General features: G+C 38.0%; 1 protein-coding gene across 1 annotated transcript in view; it reads right to left on the bottom strand.

Annotated features, from left to right (window-relative positions):
- The window catches only part of LOC139697590 (protein THEM6), a 126,561-nt gene that overhangs the window by 63,168 nt on the left and 43,628 nt on the right, over nucleotides 1–19,765 (bottom strand). The window contains exon 2 of the mRNA XM_071596362.1: nucleotides 19,469–19,562. The gene's annotated coding sequence lies outside the window, so the exon portion shown is untranslated. The remainder of the gene's footprint in view (nucleotides 1–19,468; nucleotides 19,563–19,765) is intronic.

The raw sequence follows: 19,765 nt of genomic DNA, 5'->3' as shown, positions 1-19,765 counted from the left end.
ATTAAGTTTTTCAAAGTACATGAATTGTAAAAAGCGGATTTGGTATTGTTTTTTGAGAGTATTTGTTGTGTTCTGAGTGAAACATGGCCAAGGAAAGGAGGAAGCCCTAGGTGGATGAAAATTCACCGTCGATTCAAATTCAGAGTCGAACCCGCGACCCTTGGAATGGCAGACAAGGACGTCACCGCGCCGTCACCGGTGTCGGCTAGTAGAACCCTTGTGCATATAAAAGCTTTAATTAGGATAATTTCAACGAAATAAAATCAACTGAAGGTGTGAAAAAGCAAGAAGTAACTTCAATGCGTTCATTAAAGAATAATCATTCGTGTTTGTACAAACGCATGGGTACAGGATGAAAGTTTTTATAATTAAGATAACGGAAACTCGAAAGTATCATTTATTTGGGGTTTTTAAATGAACAACTATCCAGATTTATTTACAAAAGCAGTGTGTGGCAGAACAGGAACAAATGTATTTCTGAATGCGGTAATGGCACGGAGCATATTTCTGACGTGTTGTACTGACTGATGGGGCTGTTGAAACTGACACGACATTGACAAACGGGACAAATTTCTGTGTCATTGAAAATGGTGTAATTTTCTTCCAATTTAAGACAGGATATTTTAATGTTTTCCTGAAATATTCTTTTAATTTTTAATAAAATTTTTTTGACACTTTTATAATTATATCACTCATTGTATGTAAAATATTTTTACGCTTTACAGTACTTCTTTTTCGATATATTACGGCTACCATTTTAAAAGAGAAATATTGAAATTAACCATACTATATAGAGGCTCAAGTCAAGACTCGCCTTTTCCATTACTATGAGTTTACTTTACAGAGTAAAATTTCCCCTCATTTACTAATTCTATACTAATTCACATCACTGAAAAGGAGTTTGAATAATACTATTGCTTGAATAAATTTTTAAATTAGCCTTAAATCCTGAATGAAGATCAATATTCAAGAAATTAAATATGAAATAATTACAAAACGCTGTGCTTTTTAATCAGTGTAAAGTAATTTCCTAGTTCAGCAAATACCGATCCTGTTAATTCAGCAGGGGTTGGTAATTCATTATATCGGAGTATTTGGTCTCTTTCCAGATAACCAGAACCTATCCAAAGTATTTAATAGAATATAATAAGTGTCAATGATTCAGAACAAATACATTTCCTTATATAATCTCTGGAAAAGTACTATTCTCTAAACGGTATTAACTATTAGTAAAATATCTAAAACTATCGGAAACTTGAAATATGCAAATCTCATTTAGAGGCATTTAATGTATGCATTTCAACCACTGAGACAATAATTGGTATCGAATAATTGCTGTGCTGTTTCTCATTTTACCGTAACTCAAAAGTCAAGTATTTGTTTTACGAAATTGACTGTTTCTCGTATTTTCATTGCCACTCGATTCGATTAATAAATTGTCGTGGCATGATTACCGAGAAACTCTTTTCATTATCTCGGCTGAATTATCATTCAATCGCGTAAATGGAGATTGGGAAACCTTTTCGACCATAATAAAATAGACCTGTCTTTCTCCGCACGCAAGACCGAGAAATCATTACATTACATCTGAGTGTCGTCAAGGGTCTCAGTCAAACTACAGCCATGCCTGACATTTTGTGACTTTTGAAAATTGAAAAACATTGACGGCATATTTCCTCGTCCGATTTTGATTCTGTGGCTCGTATTCCAAGACTTTTTACGACTTTTCGTTGAAGAAGCTAACTTCTTAAGCTTATTACACATTATGTTTTCCCCGTAACTTCATTGCCAACGTGATCTTTTGTATCAATTATGCTGAAGTCGGGTAAGTTTTAATGGTTCGTGGCCTGGTCGTTGAATGTGAACGGTTATCAGAGAAGAGTTATCGCCTTTATTAATTTCACGGAAACTATCGATCGAATCCATTTCCGAACTTTCGAGTCCCACTTTTGTATTCATATTTACAAAATGTCTCACGTCGCCTAATGCCTTGCTCTTGAAAAAAGCTTGCGACTTGGGTCGCACTGAATGATCTTCCAAAATATTCACTGTCCAAACTTGAAACAAAAAGGGTATAATGATCACTGCCTTGGAAAATTAATACGGAATGGTTCGACGGACCGTTCAGTCAAACGCAGAGAGCCTTATTCGTTTCACATCTCATTGCACAAAGTCGGCGATCTGAGTAATTAGCTGGAAAATATAACGTTGACATAAAACATGACATAATTCTGTACAGTAATAACGTACGTCGATGCCGAGCGTTAATAATGTGGCGTAATGCGCCAGCCCGCGAGACGTTTAACAATGATGTAAACCCAAGATAAATTTAAATTTAAAGCCACCATGCATATCTTGAACGTGTTGTTATCCAATTACTAGTGTCTTATCGGAATGATTAAGAAATTTCAACGTCTCGGGATTATGCGGTGATTATAACACAGGGCTGCAATATCAGATATGCATACGCTTTCGATCGCCAGCGGTGACGAATCAATTTCATTGGTTCTTAACGTGGGTTTGTCAGTGGTTAATACTTGGATGCATGAAGTATAATGAGATAGTTCATGCCCTCCTGCTTAACATTAAGGTACTTTAATACACGCCACACCCAAAATGTCTTCTATCAGGAAGTTACAAGTTAATTGACAATAATAAACATCCAATGAAATATTTTGAAATTAAATTATTGACTTTGTAATTTCACCCACTTTTGTACCTCACAAAAATGGTTTGGATTTACAAAGTCAATAATTTCATTTCGATATGTTACGTAAAGTTAGCCGGAGACAGGAAAAATTCAATTAAATTATCGAAATTGCATGAAAGATATTGAAACTCGTTTAAATTTCGTAGTAATATATATAAATATATGATATTATTAGCACGTCATAAATACTAAATTTTGAACATCTGCATCAATTTTCGATGAGATTGCGTATCAAATTTACAAAAGCAGCTAAGTTGGGTTTAACTCAAGGAGCGAAGGTTAAATTACGAGGTACATATCCTCTTGAATACATTGGAAGGATGTCTCTTTAGCATTGATGTTGAAAATAAATTATTGGTACCATAGTACTACGCCAGGAAAGATCATGTAAGTAAAATGAGAGGTATTAAGTGTAAAACGGATTGATTATTATCATAGGTATCATAGATTGAGGTAAGTTTTGGATGTATAATTTTTCTCACGGGCGATAAGGGATCAAAATAACCAGGATAACGTCGTCCGACCCTGCTAGGAGTCTAGAAAGTAATTTGTGTCTAAAGTAGACATGTGGAATCAACCCCTGCCATACACCCTGACGGTGGCTTGCAGGGCATCATGTATGTACGCGAAGAGTGAAGAACTTGAGTGAAGAGGTGTGGGATAGAGGTTTGTTGTGGGAAGGCCTTGCGCGAGGAGACCATAATAATTTCTAAATGAATTACAGCTATGATGGACCCACCCCAGAAGTTTGGTTTTGCATATGCGAGCGAGGGAATTGAATCCCAGCAGCGACGGCCCATCCATCATTGTTAGGCGATGGAGTTCGCTTATTTGTATAGCCATTTTTTTCCATATACATATGTGTATTTTAATATTTGCAAAATACACTAAGAAAACAAATTATGTGATTACTTTTCGTAAAGATTTAGCTTGTTCTATGAATTTATTACATCTATAAATTAAGTGTGATTAAAAGTAACTGGCAGTGATTGTTGAGAGTTGTATTGCTGCTGTGAACTTTGTTTATTGGATGGGTAGTGACTTACTTTTGGCGCATTCCTCTGTATGTTTTTTATGCCTGAAGAAGGCTTAAAAATAAATCGAAACGTAAACGGTTCTGTAAGGTGTGTTTTTTATTTCCCAAATTTCTCCAAAGACTCAAAGACAAGAGATTAATTAACAACTTAATCATTTACAGCCCCATAAGCTTGATTTTATTAAATTATTATGCGCTTTCTGAGGATCGTTTTAGTTAATGTTAAGAGTAAATATGGATAAATTCCAAAGAAACTGCGGGAGTTGCCGCAACAGTAACTTTTAACGTTGTTTTAAATATTGCATTAAATATGGATACTTTTGTAGTATTTGTTAGCTGATTTGTATAGTTAGACAGTATGAAAAAAATAGAATCAAACTTGAGCTGAGGTTAGATAGAGAGAATTAAGAATAGATATAGGTAGTATAGTAGATTTAGTTGGGTTAAAGATTTTCTTTCAGAGCGGGAACAGAGGGTAGTCCTTGATGGCGCTAGTTCCGACAGCGTTCGAGTCACGTCGGGGGTACCTCAGGGAAGTGTGATCGGGCCGTTGCTTTTCTTGATTTTTGTTAACGATTTGAACCGCGAAGTGAAAAGTAAAATTAGGATGTTCGCGGATGACACGGTCATCTATCGGGAGATATCTGGGGATGAGGATCGTTTTATTCTAGAGCAGGATTTAGATTGCATTACTAAATGGTGTTCTAAATGAGGATTGACTCTAAATTATAATAAATGTTCAGTGGTAAATTTCTTTAAAAGATCAACGGGATTTGCTTACAAATTAGCTGGAGGTGACCTAGCAGTAGTTGATACGGTAAAATACCTAGGTGTCACATTCACAAAAGACTTAACTTGTGGGACTCACATACGTAAAGTCTGCGGTCAAGCATATAAAAAATTGGGATTCATTAGACGCATTGTCGGAAAAGTGACTCGAAGGTCAAGGAACGTTGTTACCACGCTCTTGTAAGGCCTCATTTAGAATACGCATGCAGCGTGTGGGATCCGAGTGAAAAAGGTCTCACTCGGGAAATTGAGAAGGTTCAACGCCGGGCAGCCCGTTTTGTAAAAAATTCCTACTATAAAACGCAAAGCGTCGCCGAAATGCTCATGGATTTGGGGTGGGAATCATCGGCTGAGAGACGATTCAATGCAAGATTGAAATTATTAAATAAATTTAGATCCGCATGTTTCAGCACCGAGGTCTCGCAAATTATTCGTACTCCTACATACATTAGTCGCTTGGATCATGCATATAAAATTCGGGAAATAGATGCCAGAACTAGCCGACTCAAGGACTCCTTCTTCCCACGGACAATACGGGATAGCAACTGCAGGGTTATAGATAGCAAAAATTCCACTTGCCACCCTCAGCGTCTAAAAAATAATTAGTTCTATTTAAATGCATGCTCTTCCACTAACCTTATGTGTTTTGCTATAATAACCCATTCTTTCCGAATGACCTCATTCATGTTCTGTTCATCTGTTTTTAAGTTTCCCTTTCAATCCCTCGTCCCTCTCCGCGGGGGCAAATTCCTGCTACCTGCAACGTTGTGTCGCATTCCCTGCCTTTTAGAGACTCTTTGGGGGTAGAGTGTTTCGTGGTGCATTTTCATGTGGTGTTTCAATTTCTTGCTTGTTGTGTCCTGGCTTCCGTGTTGTAGGATGGCTTTCGTGCTGCATCATGGGGTGCAGTTTTTTAGTTGTTTTGCGGTATATGTGTTTGCATGAGCATTGGATGTAGGGATTTTTGCATGAGTGTGTGCGCTGCTGTGGGTGTAATTTTCCGTGTTGTTTTTTTGCATGTGGTATTTTTCTTTTTTACGGTTGGTGACCTAACACCCCCCGCCACACGCCCTTGCGGCGGCTTGCGGGGTATTATGTAGATGTAGATGTAGATGTAGGCCATTAAAAAAATAAGAATTCATCCCAAGAAGCTGAAACGTAGTACGAGGTTTGGCTGGCTCAAGATCCTCACATTCATAAAACACATTTAATCGATTGAAAAAGAAAACTTGGTTTTTCCACATAAAATATTTATTCACGACCTAGGTTTCGACGCTCAGCGTCATCTTCAGGTGAAATACAGGCCAAAATCTTTCTTTATATAACAGAAGGAATGGGGAGGTGGGGGTGGGTGTATGGATGTAAGAAAGGAAGAGGAGATGGTGGGGGAGGGAAAGGAGCGGGATATGAGTATTACTGTGAAGGAGGAGTCAAGGTTATCCTCCGGGGGGAGGGAGGGGTGGGGGAGGTTAAGGAAGCATGGTAGGGAAAGGGTTGCCTTGCCCTGTTCCGGAATAGATAATTCCCTCAGTGGCAACGTGAAACTCAAACGATTTATATTAATCTAGTTAATGAATTGCATAATTTAATTTTCCTTAGAAAAAATAAATACACAAGTGAATGTATATTATCAGTATCCTATATAAATAGTATTATGAAAGTTCCAAGTTGTTATGCTAGTCTGTGAAGAATGATAAAATGCGATATCTAAAAGCCCTGAACCAACTAACCTATGCGGTTATTTAAAAGAAAGACTAAAGAAAGTGTCTCATATACCTCAGGTATCGTATTTTCCCTTTCCTAGTCCCTTCGTTTCAAGATTACCGCTTAACTTCACCAACACATGACTGTCCTCATTTCCGGTAATGTTCTCATCATGAACAATGCATTTAAAGAATTATTTTAGGAAGTGTGATTTTTCCTTATAATTTCCTCAACAACAATCGAAAATGATCGATCATCATTCTTCTCAACTCGCATTAAAATTATAATCATCATGCTGAATGAAATGTTGAAACCTTATGTCCTTATTCATTATTTTTTTATATAATTTGTGGAAGTAAAATGTAACTCAGTGTTGTAAAATGTGAAATGAGAGTAGCTCCTAAAAACTAGCGAAGTAAAATTTTAAATCTACGTATCATACGAATACATGGTTTGTATAAAAAGTATCAATTGTAATTTTTTCCTGACGTGTGCATAAAGTGCTGGAATCAGTCCATAGGTTTAGTGCGCGCATGGTCGCAGATCGTATTGGCATACATGAGATTACAGAGCACATCATTGTCACAGAATATTTGGTGATGCAAAAAATCTCCCGAAGGACTTGACGAACCAAGAGCAGATACGAGTGTCTGCTTGTGAAGACCTTCTGCAACGGCATCGTGACGATTCTCCAACCCCCTTACAGTCCCGACTTGGCACCAGCAGACTATTTCCTATTCCCAAAAATGAAATTCTCCCTCCCGCAAAGGACACCCCCATGGGACCCTAAGCGCCGTCAAAAAAGCTTGCACGCGGATCCTGAAGGACCTTCCGGAATCTATTGACCAGAGAGCCTTCGAGTCGAGAAAAAGCCACTGTCAAAAGTGTGACGACGTTCAAAGGGTATACTTGATAGAATTTTTAGGCATTGTATCATTATATGGAATCAATCTATTTTTCTGAAACGTTCCCCGATACTTTTTATACATAGCTTATATACTATAATTTACATTTGTACACTTTTATCATCTACTATACCATGTTTTAGATAATTTAGACATGAGTTATTAGATGCCAAAAGCAATCTGAGCCATATAATTTGGAAGTACAATGTGCAATATAGAAGCGCATTGTGTGTCGTGACTATGTTTTTGCTGTCAAAAATCGTGAGTAAAATTAATGCATCGATGCACAATAAATTTCCCTACATATTCATTTCCATATTTACAGCGATTTGACCGATGTATTTTAAAAATGAAGCACAAAATATGCACGACCTGAATGGGGGTCGAACACGCCCAGATAGTATTTATTATTTTGACCTCCCAAGGAACGGATGAATCATTCAGTAATTGTGGCCGTAGACGCCGCGCAACTTCTCACTGCGGCGTGAGGGTGGCCGACAACCACCCTTCGCGAGGGGTTGGCTTTCCAAGAGGGCTGGGCTTCGAAAAGGGGTCAACTTCCCTCCCCAGTTTTGCGATCTGATTAAGCCCGAGTCAGGGTTGTAGTGTCCTTCAAGAAATCGCAATTGAGGGAAAGGACCGGCTGGGATGAGAGGGGAAAGAGAGTTTAAGAGGTTAGCGCTCTCACTTGAGCCAGAGATCTTAGGATCGAAGACGATCGAATGGTGGAGGGGGCGTGGGGAGGAGATCTCTGGAGTGAGATTAGAAACAAGGTCAGGGTTTATGAGGCAACCCAGGCGACCGTGGAGAGACGCCAAAGGAACACGAAACGGATGAGATTACTTCCTTACATCGCATGTGCCACGGCGTCGGCGGAAGAAGTCTGCGGGCCGGCCAACCGTCCGATCCCGCGTTCTAATCGATACGTCGGTAAAAGGCTCAAGGTGAAACTCGGGCCGGGGGAAACCCTCCATCTTTGTCCACTGGGGCATTACGTACTTCCCTTTTATTTTTTTTCTTTCAAGATGCCTCGCGGAGGGGATAACACTTAACATTGGGGGTACTCTATTATCCCACATTTAACATTAGCTATACCTAGACTTTGATGAAGTTGCCCGTCACGTAAGTATTTTGTCCCCAAGATACGTACACCATCCTGACGTCTCTGATTAATTTGGGCAGTGTTTTTGTTAGTAAAAGATGACAGCCGTGGTTTTAATTTTTAACATTAGGTATCCCGCATGCATACTCGACGATGAGATAGAAAGGGCATTAAGAGAGATGAAACTAAATAAGGCCGTGGGGGTGGATAACATTCCCGCGGAACTGTTGAAATGTTTAGGAAAACGTGGGAGGAAGAGGCTATATGAGCTGATTCATAGTATCTATGAGGATGGAATCTGGCCGGAAGACTTTGTGAGATCAGTTTTAGTTCCTATTCCAAAAAAGGTGAAGGCTACATATTGTGAGGACTACAGGACAATAAGTTTGATATCCCACGCAGCTAAAGTTGTACTCAGGATCATAAACAAAAGGATAAAGAGTAGGGCAAGTGATTACTTAGGGGATGATCAGTTTGGGTTTAGGAAGGGGAGAGGTACGCGTGATGCCATTGCAGTAATGAGATTATTAATCTAGAGGAATATAGAACACAACCAGGAGGTATTTGCCTGTTTCGAAGATTTCGAAAAGGCGTTTGACAGAGTGAATTGGGAAGAACTAATGAGTATATTGCAGAAAATAGGAATAGATTTGAGGAAAAGGAGGCTAATCCGCAACCTGTACATGTCTCAGACTGCTCAGTTGCGAGTGGGGAACGGGGAGTCCGGATGGGCAGCGTTAGGAAGAGGTGTTAGGCAGGGTTGCCCATTATCACCGTTGCTGTTCAACCTGTATGCAGAGGAAATGATTAAAGAGGCATAGGAAGAACTGGAGGTAGGAATGAAAGTGGGCGGGGAATTCGTATCAGTTAGGTTCGCTGATGACCAAGCTTTAGTTTGTCAGTCAGCCAAGGGGTTTCAAGCATTGCTGAGTGAATTGGACATTCAGTGCGACAGGTATGGGATGAAAATCAATATTAATAAAACATAGGTTATGCGATTTTCTAGAAAGAAATAGGCTAAGCTAAACATTAAAATAGGAGGGCAAAAACTAGAGCAGGTAGAACAGTTTACGTATCTCGGTAGTGTTTTGGACCAACACGGTCAAAGTAGTTGGGACGTAAGGAGAAGAATTGCGCTAGGCAAAGAGGCAGGGATGTTGAGCAAGAATATTAAGAAAAAACTCGTAAAAACTTTGATATGGAGCGTAGCTATATACGGCGCGGAAACGTGGTCATTGAAGCAGGAGAATAGACGTAGATTGGAGGCTTTTGAAATGTGGGTGTGGAGAAGACTGGAGAAGGTGAATTGGACCGAGAAGAAAACAAACGAGGAAGTTCTTGGTATGGTGGGCGAAGAGAGGGGGTTGTTGGGAGAGATCCTATGGAGGCAGGAAAGGTGGATGAAGGGGGTGTTGACCGGCAGTGGGATGTTGAAGACTGTGATAGAGGGGAGAATGTTGGGAAAAAGAGGAAAGGGAAGGAACAGGATAGGGATGTTGGACGGGATGAAGGGAGGAAGAAAGTACTCAGAGATGAAGAGGGACCTGATATAGAGTAGGATTCTGGATTTTTTGTTTTGTTAGGAGTCACAAAATGTTTTATTTAGTAGCTGTGTCCATCCAAAAACCTACCTTTACCGGTAGATTTTCTAATAATAATCCCGCATGAACATTAAAGGATCGGTATTCAAAGAGCATGAGGAGGGAAATACCAGCAAGGACGAAAATTATAAATGCGCATATACAAGGGTGAAGGCGGAATGGAAAGGAAAAGGGAAAATTGGTCGCCAGTTTTGATTCAGGTTGGGAAAATGCTGTGGGTATTTATATAAGTACGTAACTTTCACGCCGTAGGTAGGCAATGTGGAACAAAATCCTGATGTTACACAGTATAGAATGATCAGCAGGTGAGGATATGGTTGATATTGGTGGAAAAGCATTCAAAGAATACTCTACTATGGAGGTAATGACTTAATTTTAAAAAATGGCACCGATATATATTGTAAAAATTGAGTTAAGGGCAAGGCTTACGGCTCCTTGAGAACCGGTTTGTTAGGAAGGCCTGAGCTAGGGCCAATGGCCATTATTTTTTTACGGATGAGGAAGTGACCAATAACATCTGATAGACGCGAGACCTTCCCGAACTGGGCTGGAGGAAGGTATTAGTTAAAATCTATGCAGTGAATAGTATTCTTGAGTTAATTTGCCCAATTTCATTCTGATGCAAAGTAAATAGATGTACTTACATCTGAAATTAGGAATGCTTAAAAGCATTCAGGAAGTCAGGTCATAATGCAATCTGCTTCATGCGGTCTGAGCCTGAGGACATAGCGCTCAGAGAGCCCGGGTTCAATTCACCCTCCTTCACGGAGCTTTGTACAAGGTCCTCTGTTTTTCCATATAAAATCAAACCTACCACGATAAACTACGTGGAAGTATGCAAATTTTAATGAAGGTCAAATTTAATCAAATGTTTCCGCTCATTTCTCACTGAAGCTTCTAAATTATTTAAAGTTAATCGCATGAAATGTAAAATACTATGCTCTTGCTAATAATAAATCGGATTTATGTTTGTTGCTCATCTACGTTTTTATTCATGTACGAGTCAATAGAAACATTTTGGGTGGTTCATCTTTTACCTCTCCTCTCACCATCTGATTTCGGCGTCCAATAATAAATTGCATGGCATTTCAATAGTTCCAACGAAAAGACCAGGAGAGAAGTGATTATGTTCTGATGAGTGTACTAAAAATTTATAATTTATTCATAACAAAAATCCCTTGGTGTAATAACCAAGGCAATTAATACCTCACAAGCGTTGAGACCAGGACGGAGAAATCAACTGTCTGAAATATTAAGATGTTATTTCATTGTCAAATGAATAATAAACCTATTGTTATGAAAAGCGTAAGAGTCACTCAGTAATTCCGGTAAAGTAACTGTAATAATTGTAAAATTAAAATAATTTATTTAGGAAATTCACGCTAAAGTTATTCGTATGATAGTCGTCAAAAAGGAATTGACGGTGAAAATCATTAATATTTTTTGTAAATTAAAGCGTTTATTTTTTACCGTTGAGAATTATAAAAATCGCAATACGTACATTTTATGAGAACTCAACGAACAAATTGGAAATTCTCAAACTTTTTTGTAATAAATCGAGCTGACAAACTATGATATTTGTACTCTCTTATTGATGAATGAATGAAAAACCAACAAAAACTTGCAAGTCGATTCGGACCATTATTTGACGCGTTCTACGACTCCTAACGCACAAACTGAAAAGGTAAAAAGATTGTAATTTCAAACTCTTTCCTTCCAACAATGGATTATGGATTATGTAGTGCTGACTTTACTGCACCGTTATGTGATTCACTCCATGGCTGCAATAAGAAGAAATCTCAGCAATTAACATATACGAAGGTGATTCGAAAAGTAAGGTCCCCTATTTTTTTCATGCAAAATCAAATTTATTCTCGACTTTGTGTACAGCGTTGGAAAAGCTGAGCACTTAGCTATTTTTCTATATAGTTGCCTTGACGATCAATTAATTTTTGCATCCTTTTAAGCAGCTTTTTAATGCCGGCGTCGTGCCTTTCTCCCGCCTCATCACGAAGCCAACTGACGACTGCTTCTTGCATTTCCTCGTCTGACTTGAATTTCTGTCTTCCAAGGTGTTTTTTGAGAGCGGGAAACAAGTGGTAGTCATTGGGGGCAACGTCCAGGCTGTAAGGAGGGTGGTCGATGATATCCCAGCCAAATTCATTGAGTAGGGTGGTCGTTTGATGTGATACGTGCATGTTGGTGTGCATGTGCATTGTCATGATGCAAACACACTCCTTTGGTGAGACACCGTGTTCTAACCGAGGACCTCCAACACAATATTCTCCACGGAGAAGTAGCCACTCTCTTCATCAAGGCCTTCCTTTATCTCATGAAGGGTAGTTATCCGGTTATTGCGTACCATTTCGTCAATTGGAGTCACCGTTGACGTTTTCCCGGCCACCAAAAAACTCCCTGGACTATTTCCGCACGTTTTTGATGTCCATACGCTTCTCACTGTACACTTCCACTAAATGGTGATGAATTTATATCTGAGAAGCAGTCGTCAGTTGGCTTCGCGACGCGTCAGGAGAAAGGTACGACGCCGGTATTAAAAAGCTGCTTACAAGGATGAAAAAAGATATTGATCGTCAAGGCAACTATGTAGAAAAATAGCTAAATGCTCGGTATTTTCAACGATGCGCACAAAGTTGAGAATAAATTTGATTTTTCATGAAAAAATAGGAGACCATACTTTTCGAATCGCCCTCGTTTTTATTCCGACGCAAAGAAATTCTCAACGCTTATAATCCAGATTAGAAGGTGAATTCACTCTTCGAGGGTTTTTATTTCATGCATGTTTAAGGCTTTTGGTCCCAAGGTTACGAATCGGGCCTCGTACTATAAGCCTATGTAATAAATTACGTCAGAAGTCAGTATTATATGAACTTTGCGCATTCAGAGGATTGAAACCTAGATTTTCTTAGACACCTTAACACCATATGGTTGCATTCCTTCACTTTGCCAACCAGCAAAACAATACTTGCAATCATTTTGTCACGTCACGTTCAGGTTTTAGCTCAAGACTTGTATTCATTGATTATCACCGGGAAATACGGACACGCAACTTTGGGTCAAGGTTATATTAGCGAATTATTCTAGTGCATAACGGTGGAGTAAAATCTTACAGCCGCTTCGCGGCCAGCGGAAATTTCCTTTGAGCGAAGGTTGCCAGAAGCCATACGACGTGATAAACAATTCGTATGACTCAGTAAATCGTTGGGAATAATAGCGAGACTTGCATACGCAGGCTAATATGTATGTCTTCACTCTCGCCATTGGAGTGCTCGTGAACATTGCTAGAAGTCTGTGAGGAAAGTGCGTGTCCAATTGCACTGCGTAGTGAATAGAACTGGGAGCTTAAAATTTAGTGTCACTTCCAACATTGTCAGAAGTATCAGCATTGGTTAAAGTCATGGATGTAAAGTGTGGTCGTAGATCCAGGAGCTTCATAAATCTAAACATACTATATTTCTCAGATCTGTAGGGAATTTTGAAACAGAATGGATCAAATGAAAACAATGCTGGCGTCGAAGTTTAACAATATTTATATTTGATTGTTCATGTGGATGTTTTACTATCGTCATGAACGGCAGGTAGAAGGTATTTCGAGCTCTCTGGTTTAATCAAAAATGGTGGGTCGTGAGTTAATCCTTCATTTAACAATTTAATAGCTTGAAATTTGCCACATTTTTGGGATGGGACTCTGAATTAAAATCAAAACAAATTTTCAAGCAAACAAAACGAATAATTTTCATATGAGCATATTGACAAATACGCTTGCTGATTTGACCTCAATTTTTTTATTTCGGTGTATGTACTTTTGGGATAATAAATTTAAATTACAACCAATTCCTTCTCTGCCGATGCTAGTCAAATCAACCCTAAATTTGTGAATATCATGCGCACCCATTCCTTACCGATGCATACTTGTAATTGTCGTTAGGTAATTATTCAAGTTTAATTGAAGCTTATATGGTTTTGGCCATGGTGATTTATTCCTGTGTTATTTAAAATTAAACTCGAAAAAATCCTTAAAATGTTTTCTTTTTCGTGCATTTAGGAATCATTTGCAATTCTGATACTTCAACTGTTTCACTATACTAAAAGGTATAATATCCCTCTATCTAGAGGCAATACTAAGGAATTTCATCTAGTGGTCGCAAAGTATCAATTTCGCTAACATTTACTTATAGTATTGGTACATGAACAGAGCATTCATCAAGTCCACAAAAATCTGCATCAAATCAATTGTGAAACAATATTTGTTTTCTTTCACCACGATTCCGAGGTTGACGTGCGACTGCAATTCATCCTTTATCCATCATTTGGATCAGAAATATTGTCCTGTGGACGCAGGATTTGAGCATTTTCCACAAAAATGCGTGACAAAACCTAGTTTTGCCTGAAAGGTTTCTGATAAAATATTTGTCTGTTGATTTAATAACCTCAAAAATATAATTTCACCAATTAAATGAGAAAATAACAAGAAGTAAAAAAAATGAATAATATACAACTGAAGCTTCTACTTAATTTTTTTTTAGATCCTCATTACTGTAAAAAGCAAACGCTTATATTTCGTTGGTATTGGTTTTCAAACTTTGACTAGCATTATTTTTAATTAAGGACGCATTTATTCTGAAGTATTCCACCATTTCAAAAACATTATTTAGGATTTCGGTATCATTCATCACCGTAGTTAGCTCTGAGGATTACTTGAATCTATCAATAAGCCTTGTATTTCCCATACACCTTTTAAGTTTTCACCTCCTTAACCTTCAATCTGGATGGAATAGTTTTTACGTTGGGTCTTCTGCATTGGCCTTACCCTATTCTGTATTTCCACCTGTCACCAAATTTTAGAAAGGAACTCATGACCATATTTTCAAATACTTGCAATGTTAATTTAGTCAATTCCTACTCAGAAATGGAGTAAGAAAGGTGTTGTGAAAGCCTGTCTAAGCTTGATGCTTTTATTTGAATTTAAATTCGTGCAATTAATTAATTAATCAAGGTAAAACAATCTAAAACATGTATCTGTAAGTAATAGTTTTTCACTTACAATTCCAGGAAAATAAGAAAAACCTATTTTTTCCTTTATTTCTTGCTAAACATATTTGGTATTGTTGAGGTGATAAACATGATAAGTCACGAAAAGAAAATGGCCTGTTAAAACTTGCAAAGGGTGGATAAACAGTTCGAAGCTGTTTTGAAGGCTCTTTACTATATCTTATCATTTGTAATTGAATGGAACTCCATTTCATTGTAAACATGTGGAAACAAATACCATAAAACTTAATGAGAAAAATATTTCTCAAATACGCGCCTCAGTGATGAAATAAAAAACTCGATCGTTTTAAATGAAAACATCTTTCGAATGTATGAGATGTCACTATTGTACATGGTTTGTTACTTGTTCATGTATTCATGCAGAGAAATGTTTATTTTCGCAAATATTATGGATGCAGTAACTTTCCCAAAAAATATTATGGCAAGAAATTGAAAACTGACGCGTCTTCGCCCGACTCTGTAGAACACTTCTTATTTCTGTCTAGTTTTCGTCGATAAATTCCTTGTGAAAAGGGGACATCTACGACCGTCACGCGTATACAGGTATTGTGTCAAACTTCGCTCATCAATCAAAAATTTATTTAGTCATCATTTCATAATTTATTCATTAAGCGTATTTTCACAAGGAAATGTTCAAATGGCATTTCTTGAGTTAACAATTAAAATTCCTGCTTGTATCCTGATTTCATCATCATTACTTAAGAACCGGAACTTATTTTACAGACCCATGAGTGAAACATATGATGTCGTCATATGTGGTAATTCATTGAAATGCCTGAGTGCCTAGGTCTCGTGTTTATGGTTTAATAGAGTGATTTCATAAATTTTGTTAATTGGCCAGAAAATAGTTTGTTGGGATGTGATGGTGCATTTCGATGTATTTTACGAGAATGCCAATATTAATTTCAAATACGAGTAGGTATTGATGTTAAGTCAGTCGTCAAAATGTAATTATTCATTCGGCTGCAATCATTTTCACGCGCCAAAAAAGTAGTAATTGAGTCCTGATAACTGTGAGCAAGAAAACGCAAAAAAAAACAAATGTGGGGTAGTCGATTCGAGATAATTTATGCAACTAATGCGGCAGAATTCACGTTTTGCAGTTTCACTACCGGGATGTGTCATTTAAATCGCATCAAACAAGCTTCAGCGTTGAATACACTTCGTTATGTGACATCGTGTTTTAATATGAACCCCTTTTTCGATGTCACGACGAAGTCCCTTCCTTCACATTGGAAATGAATTTTTATGCATAATTGCCATGCTAGACATTTTGAGTTTTGTCGTAAATCAATGCTTGATTGTGCGATTTTAAAATTCGCTTGTAAAATATTAAGGTTTCAAAAGGAACCCATTACGGAAAAGCGTCATATATTTAAATTGCTTCACATTAACATTTCCCGAGAAAGGATTACATATTGAAATGCAAAACAATCATCTACAAACTTGTTTTTTTCACTGTGTTTTCCCTATTTTCTATTAAAAACCCTTATTTTATTGCGTACTACTACAAAATCTCATCACTTGATGAGAGAATAGCCATCAAAACCCAGTCGGGATTTATATAATTGAATGGATTATAATAAAATATAAATTCAGATTCACATAATTAAGAATTGCTTAATTAGTTGTAGCAGAAAATTAAAATCAGAATGTAACTAGTTTCATCAGAGTAACGTCATATCAAAATCACGAACCCTATCCATTTGAAACATGTACCCGAACATTCCCGGTTGAAACTAAATTTATCCTTACATATTTAAATACTTTATGTAAACATGAACAAGGTATTTTTAGTAATGGAACTAAATATAATTCATACGATTTAAATATTTATATTCCTAAAAACGTATGTAAAATAGGGTTTTATTGGTCTGAAACCTGGCCTTTGAGCCAAGAGTGTGAACGTAGATCAACGGTATTTTAGACAGGTTATGGAGAAGAATTGGATGGGTAAGTTAGAGAAAAATTAATAATTATCGGGGAAATTTAAATAAATTGTTAGAATTTACGAAGTAACTGGGTGAAATCTGTAGAAGACGGAGAAGGTGACTGGATGAGATATTTGGAGGTAATGTAAGGGGGGAAAAAGAGTAAAGAGAATATGCTTTTTGGACAGATTGAAGGCAGGTAGACTTTACACGTATAAAGAAGTTTCAAAGGCAATAATAAACGGAAAACAAGATGTTGTTCACGAGATATGTAATACGATGGCTTCGTAAGGTTCGACCAAGCGTGGTGGCGGGTAAGACTAGAGTCACCATCTTGGTGTCTAAACGTCCCTACACTCAGTTAGCATCCTGCTGTGGTAGCTTACAGACTGCGGTACTTCGCTCACTTAGAACTGTTAAAATGTGCGCTGCAATAGAAAATCTAGCGAGTGGTTTTCATTGGAAAAAACCACAAGCTAATTGAAATTCATAGGCGGCTTTGTGAAGTGTACGGAGACGGAATAATTTTTATTTTCAGTTTATAAATGGGCGCATCATTGTTCACGACGAGGACTGTAGTGGTCGGCCTAGTCTTATGACAGATGAACTGACGGCAGGCGTCATATTTCTTCAGAGACGGAATTGAAAAGCCTGTGATAAATGCCTCAATCGAATAGAAATTATGTAGAAAACTAGTTTAAGAATGCACCTTTGAAATTTATAAGATAAAACTTTGTCTTGTCACTAGGTTCTTATTTTATTCCAAAACGTAACTCACTCTCTGGATAGCCATCGTACATAATACTAGCATTGGTTACAGGGACTACCTACCTTTAAAAGGGATATTACCTTTGATTGAATAAAACATTTCGGGTGAAGCTACTCATTGGATTTAGGAATCGAAATGGCAGCAACTCGAGAAGCAAGGGAATGAGTTTAAATCAGGAGACTCTTTAAATGTTTGGTGTAACTCCGGCGAGGAATCCCGAATGTCATGGACGTGTTTGTATGCTTCGGGGCTTGCTCTGCAAGAATTTCTGGCTGTCGTCGACAGGTTGCTTGACGAGAATAGAACTCCAGGAGGAGGGAGCGTTTGCCGGGGGAGAGGTGTTCGCGGAGTGAAACATCATCCACCCTTCTCTGGGGTTCGTCGGCGTCTGCGTTCGGAGCGAGCCCCTTGGCAGCCGCGCGTTATTAAAGCGTGGTAAAGGGGGGGTACCCTTAAAGGGAATGATCTCGTCTTTCCCCTGAGCCACTGGCGCGCGCCGAGCCAGGGGCGCGATCTTTCCGGTTGACCCTGAACAGGAGCGTGCTCATATTTGAGGGAGTGCGGTGAGATACGGGCGTTGTCTCTGTGACCTGCTAAGTGGGATTAGTCAACCCACAGTTTTCCGCCGATCCCCTGCAAAGTAGTGGGTGTTTTCTTTGTCAAATGTGCGGTGAATTCGGGTTGTCCATCAGAATGGTGGTTAACTGGTAGTGGTATGTGCGTCTTTAGACCACGTATCGCGGCAGCACAATCAACGAGACGACACTGAGATCTATTCATTGTTTTTTATTTTAGTTCGAATTTTGAATTAGTTTTTATGTTGCATCGACATTTTCCCAATTGAAAACAATCTTAAACCCCGTAGGGTTATTACTAAAATTTACATATGACTGCGTAGGTTTTCGCGGCGGTGGTTTGAAGGATTCTGCATTATCGGGTTTCACCGCGTCGTTGTTTGAGACTGTTGTCAGCATCAAACAACGACGCGGTGAAACCCGATAATGCAGAATCCCACTAAAATTTACAGTTTTCAAAATAAATAATTAATCATTTGTTACTGTACCATGCCTCCGAGAGTGAAACGGCAAGATCGAAACATAAAATCATTCTTGGTTTTCTATTTAATTACATTTTTTTCCAAATGGTTTCGTATTTTTTTATCATTTTCAATTGAAAATAATGAAATGAATGCATACAAATAACTATGATCAGCTGTGGAAAAAATACAATCTTGCCTCTTGCTATTGAAAAATACACGTATGCAAGGGAGATTCGTGTCATTTTTGGTTGAGTTACAAAATAAAAATATAATAATTTTGGTATTATACTTGTCAAAGAAAGATTTATGCTATAAAAAGACCAGTTTCGTTGAAAACACATCTGAATCAGCTTAATTACTACAAAGGCCGTATCCTAGATCTTTCATAATGCACAGTTGGTCCCAAAAATTCGGTTCAATTGTAACACGTGAGTAGATATACCCCCATGAGAAAGTCAAATTTTTATCAACAAGGTTAGGAGTACCCTTATGTAATAAGGGTAAGCCTTGTTGTCCAAATATATACAGTCGGAGTCTTAAATTTAAGGGAACAACATGTAAAGTTGCTAGCTAGAGGAAGAACGTAATAGGGAATCAGATATATCTGGGAGGTCCACATAACAAATCACTGGAAGTGACAAAGGGGCATAACATTTTGACACATTCTGCATGAACGATGAAACTATAGAAGGCGTATAAATCGTTTCAGTAGATTGATCTTCTAGTTCCATTAGACCGAGAAGATAATTTAACCACAATAAAAAATTATTTGCAGTCATGTATTGAGAGGATAATTGTTTGTGTTTACTTACGACTCCTAAAGATCAGTCTCTCAAGCCTTTGTCCGCTGCTTTCAGTTGGTCCAGTAGATCCGTATTTTATTAGACTGCCAAGAAATGCATGAACCTGCAAAATAAATGTACATTTAAAATCGTGTACATGACCATGGGTTGATTCCCATTGCAAATTATGCTTTCAGATAATTGCTACATAAAAAAGTATGCTACACACTTTTGAAAGAATTTTCAGTGAATTCAGTTTTTTTGTGCGTTTTTATTAGACTTACCATTATTATTGAATAAAATATTACACCTCTGATTATAGTACCG

Source organism: Hetaerina americana, unplaced genomic scaffold, assembly GCF_022747635.1.
Source record: "Hetaerina americana unplaced genomic scaffold, ioHetAmer1.1.p SCAF_8, whole genome shotgun sequence".
Taxonomy (NCBI): Eukaryota; Metazoa; Arthropoda; class Insecta; order Odonata; family Calopterygidae; genus Hetaerina; species Hetaerina americana.
Note: the sequence above shows the minus strand (reverse complement) of the source record. Positions and strands in the feature narration are given on the sequence as shown.